The sequence below is a fragment of the Wyeomyia smithii genome, chromosome 3 (genome assembly GCF_029784165.1).
Source record: "Wyeomyia smithii strain HCP4-BCI-WySm-NY-G18 chromosome 3, ASM2978416v1, whole genome shotgun sequence".
Taxonomy (NCBI): Eukaryota; Metazoa; Arthropoda; class Insecta; order Diptera; family Culicidae; genus Wyeomyia; species Wyeomyia smithii.
Genome location: NC_073696.1, coordinates 162,811,503 through 162,823,705, shown reverse-complemented (window position 1 = coordinate 162,823,705; position 12,203 = coordinate 162,811,503). Strand labels below are relative to the sequence as shown.

At 42.9% G+C, this 12,203-nt stretch overlaps 1 protein-coding gene across 1 annotated transcript in view; it reads right to left on the bottom strand.

Annotated features, from left to right (window-relative positions):
* Positions 1-12,203, bottom strand: part of LOC129728799 (nidogen) — a 93,697-nt gene that overhangs the window by 35,627 nt on the left and 45,867 nt on the right. The window lies entirely within an intron of this gene.

Here is a 12,203-nt window from a genome sequence, read left to right as displayed (position 1 = left end):
TATATATATATATATATATATATATATATATATATATATATATATATATATATATATATATATATATATATATATATATATATGGTAAGAGAGAAATTCAAAACCAACTCTTCTTTTGGCGATTAAACCGGAAAATTACTCAATTCAGCAGTGAAAATTCTTGAAATGAGGGTTATGTCTTGTTGTGATAAACTATTCATAGACAACACTGCCGTTTATCTTTGGTGCGCCCTGGTCGTTATTGTAAAAATGATTATTGAGAAATAGATGGACATTTCACACTAGGAGTAGTTGTGAAAATTCTCGTAACTCTTATCTTCAAGCATTTATAGTTCTAAAAAGGACCGATTCGATAATCTTCAGCTCGAAATCTATGCTATAGAACGCTGATGATCGCATCACCACCGGTAGTATTGAATATTTTGTTGGCCGCGCATAAAATTTGCTCTCCGCTGTGCTCTCCAGTAGCTGTGCCAGCAAAATATCCTGCAGCGTACGATGGTAACTGTTGCTGCCGTGTGCAGAATAAAGGTAACATGCTCTGCGGTGCCTGGAAGTTGACTCGTATGCAGCTCTCGTTTCTCAATGTCGCGTACCTTTAATAGCTGCACTGCTCTCGCTTCTGTGTAACAAACTAAACTGAAGCTGAATTTTCTACACGCAGTCTTTTGTATCGAGTTCAGAGCAGATTTTTGCAATTAAGGCGTGGCTACGTAGCTTATAGAAAGAGGAACAAACCAAAACACCTTCGATACTACTGAGTGATTTTCATAAGCATCAAAAGAAAGTTTTTGCTTTCCCGATGCGAAAATCACTCTGGTTCTTAGATGAACTAATTTTCGTTGCTAATATTTGACTGATAACGGTGTTCGAGTGAACACAAACAAACAATTAAACCGGAAAATCACTCAATTTAGCAGTAAAAACTCTTGAAATGAGGGTTATATCTTGTTGTGATAAACTATTCATAGGTAACACTACCGTTTATCTCTGGTGCGTCCTGGTCGTTATTGTAAAAATGATTATTTAGAAATAGATGAACATTTCACACTAGTAGTAGTTGTGAAAATTCTCATAACTCTTATCTTCATCATCTTACAGTTCTGAAAAAAACCGATTTCATAATCATCAGCTCGAAATGTATGCTACAGAATGCTGATGATCACACCACCACCGGTAGCATCGATTATTTCGTAGGCCGCGTATAAAATTTGCTCTCCGCTGTGCCCTCCAGCAGCTGTGCCAGCAAAATATCCTGCAGCGCACAATGGTTATTGTTGCTGCCGTGTGCAGAATAAAGGTAACATGCTCCGCGGTGCCTGGAAGTTGACTCGTATGCAGCTCTCGTTTCTCAATGTCGCGAACCTTTAACAGCTGCACCGCACTCGATATTGTGGATCAAACTAAACTGAAGCTGAATTTTCCACACGCAGTCTTTTGTATCGAGTTCAGCGTAGATTTTTACCATTAAGGCATGGCCACGCAGCTTAGACAAAGACAAACAAACCAAAACACTTTGTTGAGTCAAAATATGTAGGCAGTGGAATTTATTTCGTCCATGTTATTGTTATCTGTGCTTGGGAAGCAAGCCAATAACGAGGGAAATGTATGGGAAAGCTTGACCTTGGAACTTTTCACCTTTTTCCACCATTAAGCAGTAAAGCAACAATGTTGAACATAATATCAAAAAATTGTTACACATTTTATCTATCCACCGACATATAAATGCCTAAGATGCATTAAGTCGTTCGCTTGCTATAACCGTTTGAAATCTGACGCAACATTTGCCAGTTTGATTTTCATTTTCACAAAGTGTAATCTAGTATAGAAAACAAAGACGTAGTCCTACGTCAAAAACTCTCCCAGGTTCCTGGTTTCCGAACTATGGTAAACCAGGGAAGTATTGACCTCCAGGGTATCCACCAGAACGGACCTTGTAACGCGAATGATCTACTCAACAGTACGTTATCGAGTGTCTTTATTTGGATAATTTCATATGCTAATTGTAATGTTTGCCTAACCTATCTTAATGGTAGAAAGAAAGAGAAGGCTGGAGAGCCGGGTTTGATAATTCAAGGCTAAATAATTTGGATGGCACTGGCCCTGTTCGATATTTGTAATTTGAATCCCTTTTGCCTCGCAGGCTTGCACTAACGGGCGATGCCTGCGCGGCGGGGTATAAAATGAGCGAATTGAAGGGTAACGACAATGCTGTTGCATCGTCATCTGTTTACAATAAATATTACTGTTGGGTATCAGTGCGTCTTGAACTGTCCTACAGGTCAGACGTGTTTGCAGTTGCTTGTGGACTGGTATTTGACTGCCTATAGCTTCAAAGTTTGTGTTTTGTCAGTGTGTCTTTTAAAGACTACCTGAAAGTTATTTCCCATCAGTCTTTCTCAAGACTACCTACTTTTGAATTTAACATTTGTTTTAACTTTTTTCGTATCACCTGAAATGGCAGGACGGGAAAAGAAACCTCGCATCGCTGTGGGGAGGAAAAGAGAGGCATCTCTTTCTGACACTTCGAGTGTCTGTAGTGACAATCCTTTTGATATTTTGCCTGAGCAAGAAGCTGGTGAAATGGAAGTTATTAGTAATGAAACTATACAAAATGTAAAATATTTAAAAAAGGAGAAAGTTCCACCTATTGTGGTAATTATTTCTCCTGAATTTAATATTTTCAAAAAGGAACTTTCAACGTTTGTTTCTGACGTTAAAGTTACGTATCAAATTGGTCGTAGAGGCGAATGCCGCTTATTAGCCGACTCTATAAAGGGTCGTTATCGTCTTATTCAGTATTTAACTGAAAAGATGTATAATTTTTTTACATACGATACGAAGAGCGCCAAGCCGTTCAAGGTCGTATTAAAAGGTCTCACCAACGATCAAACCGTTGATGAGATCAAACTTACTTTAACAGAATTACTTGGCATAGCCCCTAACCAAGTAATTTTAATGAAACAAAAATCACGAGGCGAAAACAGTCAGCGCACTGGAATTTCCCTTGTTAATTATTTAGTTCATTTTAACCGCAGTGAGGTTAAAAACTTGATTTTTTTTTAAAAAAGCACCCTTATATAACGTGCGTTTAAAGTGGGAAGTTTATAGGAAGTTTGGCGGTAGAATTAAGCTTGAAAGCGTGATTTTTTGCTCATAGTATCTTCGGAGAAAATGCTTAGAATATCAATCCCTATATTTTGATAGTATTCGTTGTGTGATTTATACCCCTAAAAGTAAGAAATCAGCTTTTTAAACACCCCTACGTAGTGAAAAACATTTTCGTGTAGGATTAAGCTTGAAGGTATGATATTTTGCTCACGTTATCTTCATTATTGGAGAGCTTGCTTAAAATATTAACTATCAAGTTTTAATGTAGATTGATTACTCCCCCTAAAAGAGGGAAATAAGCTTTCTAAACACCCACGTCGTGTGACAACTTGCCAATTTAATAGATCATACCCAGTTGTCTTTCAGAAAGGAGTTTGGTAGATACATAGCTACAATTTGCGCAGATACATGGCCAGCAGGTCACTACGAACCAATGAGTTATACACAGGTGAGGAAGAAGAAGGCATTCGTCTGTTCTAGTAGCGAAAAAAGGTAAACAGAAGCAGGTGTTTGGATTGTGACGTAGATCTCGGTCAACAAGCAAATGCCATTTGAAACCAGGCATGTTCAAACCCACCACACCACTGCGTGTGTGTTTTATGCGATGCCACGGAGGGTATTTTCATTGCCCTTCAGTGCTTATACAAAACGGAAACCCACAGTGTTCTAAATAAAACAGCCCTTCAGAAGCTTCGGCTAACACAAGCCCGAGTGTTCCCGACTTCGTGAGCCCTCGGGAGCCCGCGTGCTGACACGTGTTTTTCAAACGCTTCATTTTTACAAAAGTAAATATGAAAAAAATATTGCAGGTGGTAGTATGCGATGACTACCTTCAAGCTATCCATCATTATACCATTGTCGATCTCGTCGTGGCGACCAATGCTTGTGTGTTCCCCGAAACTGCAAGCCCTCGATTGCAAACTCCTTTCTGAAAGATACCAGGGTATGATCTAGTAAATTGGCACCAGAACCCAAATTGTCATCCGACGTGGGTGTTTAGAAAGCTTATTTCCCTCTTTTAGGGGGAGTAATCAATCTACATTAAAACTTGATAGTTATTATTTTAAGCAAGCTCTCCGATAATGAAGATAACGTGAACAAAATATCATACCTTCAAGCTTGATCCTACACGAAAATGTTTTTCACTACGTAGGGGTGTTTAGAAAGCTGATTTCTCACTTTTAGGGGTATAAATCACACAACGAATACTATCAAAATATAGGGATTGATATTCTAAGCATTTTCTCCGAAGATACTATGAGCAAAAAATCACGCTTTCAAGCTTAATTCTACACGAAACTGTTTCTCATCACGTTGTTGAGTTTGCAACAGCAGCATGCTGCAGCAGTGTTGCTGGCAAAATTCAATGTTGAGCCGTTCGTCAGACATTCGATCAGTTTAAGGTGAATAACTTTTTCTACAAATTTTGTAGCGCCTTACAGTCTTTAGAAGAATTATTTCCAGGAAAATTTCCAACAAATATCATGTGTTGGTATATTTTTAAGAGCCAACTGGAAATTTCTAGTGGATGAGTTTTGAAAAAGTGGATTTTCCCATATAAAATCGTATGGAAACTTTAAAAATCGGGCGCAAATCAGGGGTTCCACCGATCGATCTGAAAAGCTACACAGTTGTTACAGGACCCAAAAGGAACACGAAAAGTGCATTGGAGCGAAAAAATTACACCAACGCTTTTTTCCCATACAACTGTGTCCCAGTCTACTGGACACGTGTAACCCGAGACCCTAATGTGGCCATTCACCTCTTTCCAGCAACTCCTATCCCAACCTCCACGTGGTGCCGACCGGAATACGAGTAACCTTAGCGGAGATCGGGTAACCAACCCCGGTGAAAACTACGGTCGTATGCTGACTGGGAAGGGGGTCGTACGCGGCTGTATCCCCATAGGGGCGGCGTACAACAGCGTCTGACCCGGAGCGGGTGGCTGAATTATGGAATGCTGTATCCCGCCAGCTACACCTAAGATGGCAGCCCCATCAGCAGGATGTAGGTATCGCGACCCTGGTAAGGTAGCATACCGAAACCTTTCATCAACCACGAACAACGAATTTAGAAATACGGAACGGATCAATCGACAGAGACCTAGGCTACGATCACGGAAAAAGATTAAGGTAAACGATTGGAAATTGGGTACTTGGAACGTCCGATCTCTCAATGAACCGGCGTGGGCTGCCTTGCTTGCTCGAGAACTACAACGGCAGGGAGTCGAAATCGCAGCGATTCAGGAGGTTCGGTGGCCAAATTCCGGAGAAAGGGAATTCCGTGCAGTAGACCCTATTGCACGCACTTCTTTCAAGTACCACATCTACTACAGTGGCGGCAAAGCAGCGGAACGGGGCGTCGGTTTCGTAGTGCTGGGAAATCAGAAAACAAGAGTCATCCGGTGGAGGCCCGTAGATGACCGTATATGTGTGTTGAGGATTAAGGGAAAATTCTTCAACTACAGTTTAATCAACACCTACGCACCGACAAACGACAAATCCGATGAAGTTATATGACAAGCTTGAGCGAATCTATGACGAGTGCCCAAAACACAACGTAAAAGTCGTCATCGGAGACGCAAACGCACAAGTTGGGAGGGAGGAATTCTTCCGTCCGGTCATTGGAAGGCATAGCCTCCACTCGTCAACCAATGAAAACGGCCTGAGGCTGATAAACTTTGCCGCGGCCAGAGGAATGGCCATATGTAGCTTCTATTTTCCACGTTTGAATATTCGGAAACACACCTGGAGGCATCCAAATGGAGAAGCCTGCTCCCAGATCGATCATGTACTGATTGACGGTCGGCACTTTTCGGATGTTACTGATGTTAGGTCTTTTCGGGGACCAAACATTGACTCTGACCATTATCTCGTCGTTTGTAAGATCCGCGCACGGTTGTCGAACGTGCTGAAATCTCGCACAGAGAGGACGACGCGTTTCAACATTCAGCGGTTGAAAGCTGATGACGTGGCAGCAGAATACGCCAGAGAGCTGGATCAACGAATCGCAGAACAGCAGGAGGAAGGAGTGGAAGACATATATGGGCTATGGAGCAGTATTCACGGCGCCATCGAAACGACTGCGAGAGAGGTGGTAGACAGCCTAACGGCTGGTTCGATGCCGAGTGCCAGAGAGCGACAGATGAGAAGAACCGTGCCAGGAGCCGCATGCTCACTGCGTCTACGCGTCAGAACAGAGAGAGGTACAGGGTGACAAGAGCTGCCGAAAATAGAACCCACCGTCGGAAGGAGCGCGAGTACGAGGAGCAGGTGCTCGCCAGCGCAGAGGACAGCTATGCTGAAAACGACGTGCGGAGATTCTATAGAACTGTCAACAGAGTCAGAAGCAGGAATTTCTCTGTGCCGGTCATGTGTAATGACAAGGACGGCAACCTGCTTACTGATAAACCGACGGTTGCAGCCAGGTGGAAGGAGCATTTTCAGGCGCTATTGAACGGTGAGGAGCCGGATGAGCAGAGCAGGAACAGGATGACGATTATGAGTGACGAACAAGCTGTGGAACCACCAACACAGGAGGAGGTGAAAAAGGCGATTAGTGAGCTGAAAAACGGCAAGACCGCTGGGAAGGACGGTATCCCGGCCGAACTTCTAAAAGCGGGAAGCGAGCGGCTGTACTATGCGGTCCACCAGATAATACTAAGAATCTGGGAGGACGAACAAATGCCGAACGACTGGTTGGAAGGCCTCATATGCCCTATCTATGTCCTATTCACCCTGCGACAGATCCTCGATAAGTTCCGGGAGTACAACTTATCGACTCACCATCTGTTTGTGGACTTCAGGGTGGCATACGACTCAGTGAAAAAAAACGAGCTGTGGCAGATCCTGCTGGAACACGGTTTCCCTACGAAACTAATAAAGCTGAGTCGTATGACACTGGAGGGATCAAAATCGTGCGTGCGGATAGCTGGCGAGACATCAGCCGCTTTCGTAACGTTGGATGGACTGAAGCAGGGGGATGCGCACTCCAACCTACTGTTTAACATCGCTCTTGAGGGTGCAGTACGAAGAGCAAACGCCGAAAAAAACGGTACGATAATCACGAAATCTCACATGCTTCTTGGTTTTGCGGACGACGTCGATATCATCGGTATCAACCGTAAGGCCGTGGAGGAGGCTTTCGTACCTTTTAAGAGAGAAGCAACGAGATTGGGACTTGTCATTAACTCTGCCAAAACGAAGTACATGGTAGCTGGCAGAGAGCGTGGGAGTCCCCGTGGTGTTGGTACTCAGGTGGAGATAGATGGGGAACGATTTGAAGTGGTTGACGAATTCGTTTATCTTGGTACGCTTGTGACATGTGACAACGATATGAGCCGTGAAGTGAAACGACGAGTTGCAGCTGCGAACAGGGCTTTTTACGGACTGCGTAACCAGCTAAGGTCCCGTAGTTTGCAAACTCGCACAAAACTAGCGCTGTATAGGACGCTGATACTTCCGGTGGCCCTTTACGGACATGAAGCATGGACGCTGATCGACGAGTGCTCGGAGTTTTTCAGCGTAGAGTTCTGCGATCGATACTTGGCGGTAAACTGGAAGACGGAGTGTGGCGCAGACGCATGAATCACGAGTTGTACCAGGTATACAAACATGCTGATATAGTGAAGGTAATACAGCGGGGCAGGCTGCAGTGGGCTGGACATGTAGCCAGGATGCCTGACTAGAGAGCCGCCAAAACTATCTTTAGTAAAGAACCAGGAAAAGGCCGTCGACTCCGTGGTAGGCCTCGCACGCGGTGGATGTGCGCGGTGGAAGAAGATGCACGATCTGCTGGTGTACGGGGAGACTGGAGAACGGCTGCCCAAGACAGAAGAAGCTGGACATCTCTAATTCGTTCGGCCCTGGACCGGTGAACGGTCCGTTAGCCAAAAAAGTAAAGTAAAGTAAGTATGGCCATGGTTCAAAGTTCTGTAACATGGACCAAAAATGCCTCATTTGTGGAGACTCTTCTCACAAAAAGGACACATGTCCTGTGAAAGAGAGTAAAAATTTTCGCTGTGCGAATTGTAACGGCAACCATATGTCAAATTTTTACCAATGCCCAGTCCGTTTAGCAATTGTTAAGGCAATGCAAGGTAAACAAATATCAATTTCCCAATCAAAACAAACTTCAAAACAAAATTCTCCAAGCGTACATATAACGCCCATTTCTTCTACCCCTTTGCATACTCGTTTAACATATGCACAGGTTACAGGTAGTTCGAACATTCTACCGCCTAATGTTGGTAGTTCGAAAATGACCGTTAATATGGGTAAGCAAAGCACGCTAGAAAATAATTGTACACCTATTACCCCAGCTAATATTGCTACCGAAAATATTTTTTCTAATGTCAACTGCCTGGGGCCTATTAAACTTTCTTTTCTGCAACAAGCAATGTTCGACCTTATGAACGCCATGTTGCAGGCAAAATCAATGTTTGAAGCCATCCAAATAGGTACAAATTTTACAATTAAAATTGTTTCTAATTTGAAATTTAACAATGATTTTAAATAAATCAATCAAAATTTTAAATTGTAATGCTCGCTCATTGAAGGCCAATGAGAATGAGCTTGCAATTATTACTGAAACATTTTTGAAACCTAACATAAAATTAAAATATGATCCCAATTACGTGGTTCATAGATATGATAGGATTCAGGGTTCCGGCGGTGGAATTGCAATTGTTATTCATCGCCGAATCAAACATCGTGCTCTTCCCCATCTTGAGACGAAAGTTATTGAAACTTTGGGAATTGAAGTTCAAACTGAACTTGGGATTTTATTTATTGCCGCAGCATATTTACCATTTCAATGCACACGCGAGCACAAAAATAATTTTAAAGGTGATTTACAAAAACTCACCAGAATTTTTTTTTTTTAAATAGTTTATTTGACACGGCACGATACAATTTATGTTTAACTGAGCCAAGTACATTTTTTTTAAATTCTAAATTAGCAGGAAAAAGAGGGAGGCCTTTTCTTTATTCTCGCGGCCGACTACGAGCTAGTGGGGATTTAAGGTGAGAGGAGGGTGTTATAATTTTGTTTTTAACTATTTTATATTACAGAATGTATTCATTTGTACGTGGCTAACCAGTGATGTTCTATTTGAGCAGTTTTGGTCTGAGGTGTCTGCGTAAACATAGAGATGCCGAGTCTTCGTTTTAGTGTCTCCAGCCGGGTGTATCATTCTCTTTCAGTTTGTGACAGAAATTGTATTCTAGCAAATAGATAAAAGAAATCAAATTTTAATGCCAGCATTTTTTATAAACCCGTATAGCTGTGTCATGTACTGGAGATCACCGCTTCCCAGAATGTCTCTAACGGGTACGTTCGGTTGGTTTTCTCGGGCCCGAAGGGAATCTATAAGCTCAGACCTAACACCACAGTATTCGGTACACGACCAAACAACATGCTCGATGTCATGGTAGCCATCGCCACAAACGCAGTGATTACTGTCTACAAGCCCTATACGAAAGAGATGCGTGTTTAACGTGTAGTGATTGGACATAAGTCTGGACATCACGCGAATGAAGTCCCGACCTACATCCAACCCCTTGAACCATGCTTTCGTCGATACCTTAGGAAAAATGGAATGTAGCCACCGTCCCAGTTCATCTGAGTTCCATGATGATTGCCAACTGTTGAGTGTTCTCTGACGCAAAATGCTATAAAATTCATCATAAGCAATTGGTCTTTCATAAATATCGCCATCAATAGCACTCACCTTAGTTAAAGAGTCAGCCTTTTCGTTACCCGGAATCGAGCAATGAGAAGGGACCCACGCTAAGGTAACCCGGTAATTTTTATCTGTTAAAGCACTTAAACACCGCCGTATTTTCCCCACGAAATACGGGGTGTGCTTCACAGGCTTCATTGATCGCAGAGCCTCAATAGCACTGAGATTATCTGTGAAGAATAAGTAGTGGTCTATGGGTAGGGTTTCGATGATTCCAAGAGAGTACTGAATAGCAGCAAGTTCTGCGACGCACACGGAAGCAGGAGCACCGAGTTTGTAGGAGGCGGTAAAATTTTCGTGGAAAACACCGAAGCCAGTGGACTCATCTAGATAAGATCCGTCAGTTTAAAACCTTTTATCATAACTAACATGTTTAAACTTATTGGAAAAAATCTTAGGGATCTCTTGGGGTCGCAATTGATCCGGGATACCAGAAATGTCTTGTTTTATGGTGGTGTCGAAGAATATAGCATTATTAGAAGTATCTAAAAGTGCGACATTGGAGGAATCGTATGAAGAAGGATTAATATCTTGAGCCATATAGTCAAAATATAAAGTCATAAATCTGGATTGAGATTGAAGGTCGACCAACCTCTCGAAATTTTCAATTACTAATGGGTTCATAACTGTGCATCGAATTAGCAACCGGTAAGAGAGATTCCAAAAACGATGTTTCAACGGAAAAATACCCGCTAACACTTCAAGACTCATCGTATGGGTCGACTGCATGCAACCCAAGGCAATACGCAAACAACGATATTGTATTCTCTCTAATTTTATAATGTGTGTGTTCGCGGCGGAGCGAAAGCACAAACAGCCGTACTCAAGAACTGACAATATCGTTGTTTGGTAGAACCTTAGAAGGTCTCCTGGGTGAGCACCCCACCAAGTTCCGGTAATCGTACGAAGAAAATTAATCCTCTGTTGGCATTTTTGTGTCGGATACCTAATATGGCAAGCCCAGGTGCATTTAGAGTCGAACCAGACCCCGAGATATTTAGCGACTAAAACCTGAGAGATCGTTTTACCCGTTAGTAGGAGCTGCAGCTGAGCTGGGTTATGCTTCCTAGAAAAAACGACCAGCTCAGTTTTCTCGGGAGAGAATTCGATACCCAGCTTAAGAGCCCATTCAGACAAATTGTCTAAGGTATCTTGCAATGGTCCTTGCAGATCGCTAGCCTCGCTACCAGTAATGGATACAACGCTATCGTCTGCAAGTTGCCTTAGCGTGCATGAATTTGCAAGACATTCATCGATGTCATTGACGTAAAAATTATATAAGAGAGGACTTAAACATGAGCCCTGGGGAAGGCCCATGTAACTAATTCGGGAAGTTGTCGAATCGCCATGTGAGAAATACATATGCTTTTCTGACAACAAATTGAGCAAAAAGTTATTCAAATTTGGTGAAAGTCCCTGCGAATGAAGTTTCGCGCTTAAAACTTCTACAGAGACAGAGTCAAAAGCCCCCTTAATATCCATGAACGCAGAAGCCATTTGCTCTTTTTGAGCAAAGGCGAGTTGAGTTTCAGTAGAAAGCAACGCTAGGCAATCGTTCGTCCCTTTGCCCCGGCGAAAGCCAAATTGAGTATCTGAAAGTAAACCGTTTGTTTTGACCCATTTGTCTAACCGTAAGAGGATCATTTTTTCCATTAATTTCCGGAGGCAAGAGAGCATCGCAATCGGCCTATATGAATTGTGATCAGAGGCAGGTTTCCCGGGTTTCCGAATAGCAATGACTTTTACCTCCCTCCAGTCATGCGGAACAATATTTAGCTCAAGAAGCTTGTTGAACAAATTCAACAAGCGTCTTTTTGCAAAGTCGGGTAGATTCTTCAACAGGTTGAATTTTATTCTATCTAACCCTGGAGCCTTATTGTTGCACGAGAGGAGAGCCATTGAAAATTCCAACATCGAAAATGGAGGCTCTTCCGTAGTTACTAATAACGCGTCGCGAAAGGTTTTCTGTTCCGGTACAGAGTCCGGACAGACCTTTTTGGCAAAATCGAGTATCCAGTGATCTGAATACTCCTCACTTTCATTCAAAACGTCACGGTTCCGCATGCGCCTGGCGGTATCCCAAAGAGTGCTCATCGCTGTTTCCCTCGACAACGCGTTTACGAACCGCCTTCAGTACCCACGATTTTTCGCCTTTACTAAGCTCTTCATCTGCCTGCCCAGTGCCTCGTACTTTCGAAGCAGGTTGACAGTGTCGTACTCCCGGTAGTCCTTATACGCCGCGGACCTTCGCGCGTACAGCTCAGAGCACTCTTTGTCCCACCATTTGTTGGGAGGGCGTTGTCTAATCGTTAACCCGGGTATCGGTTTCGTCTGAGCTTGAGTCGCGGCG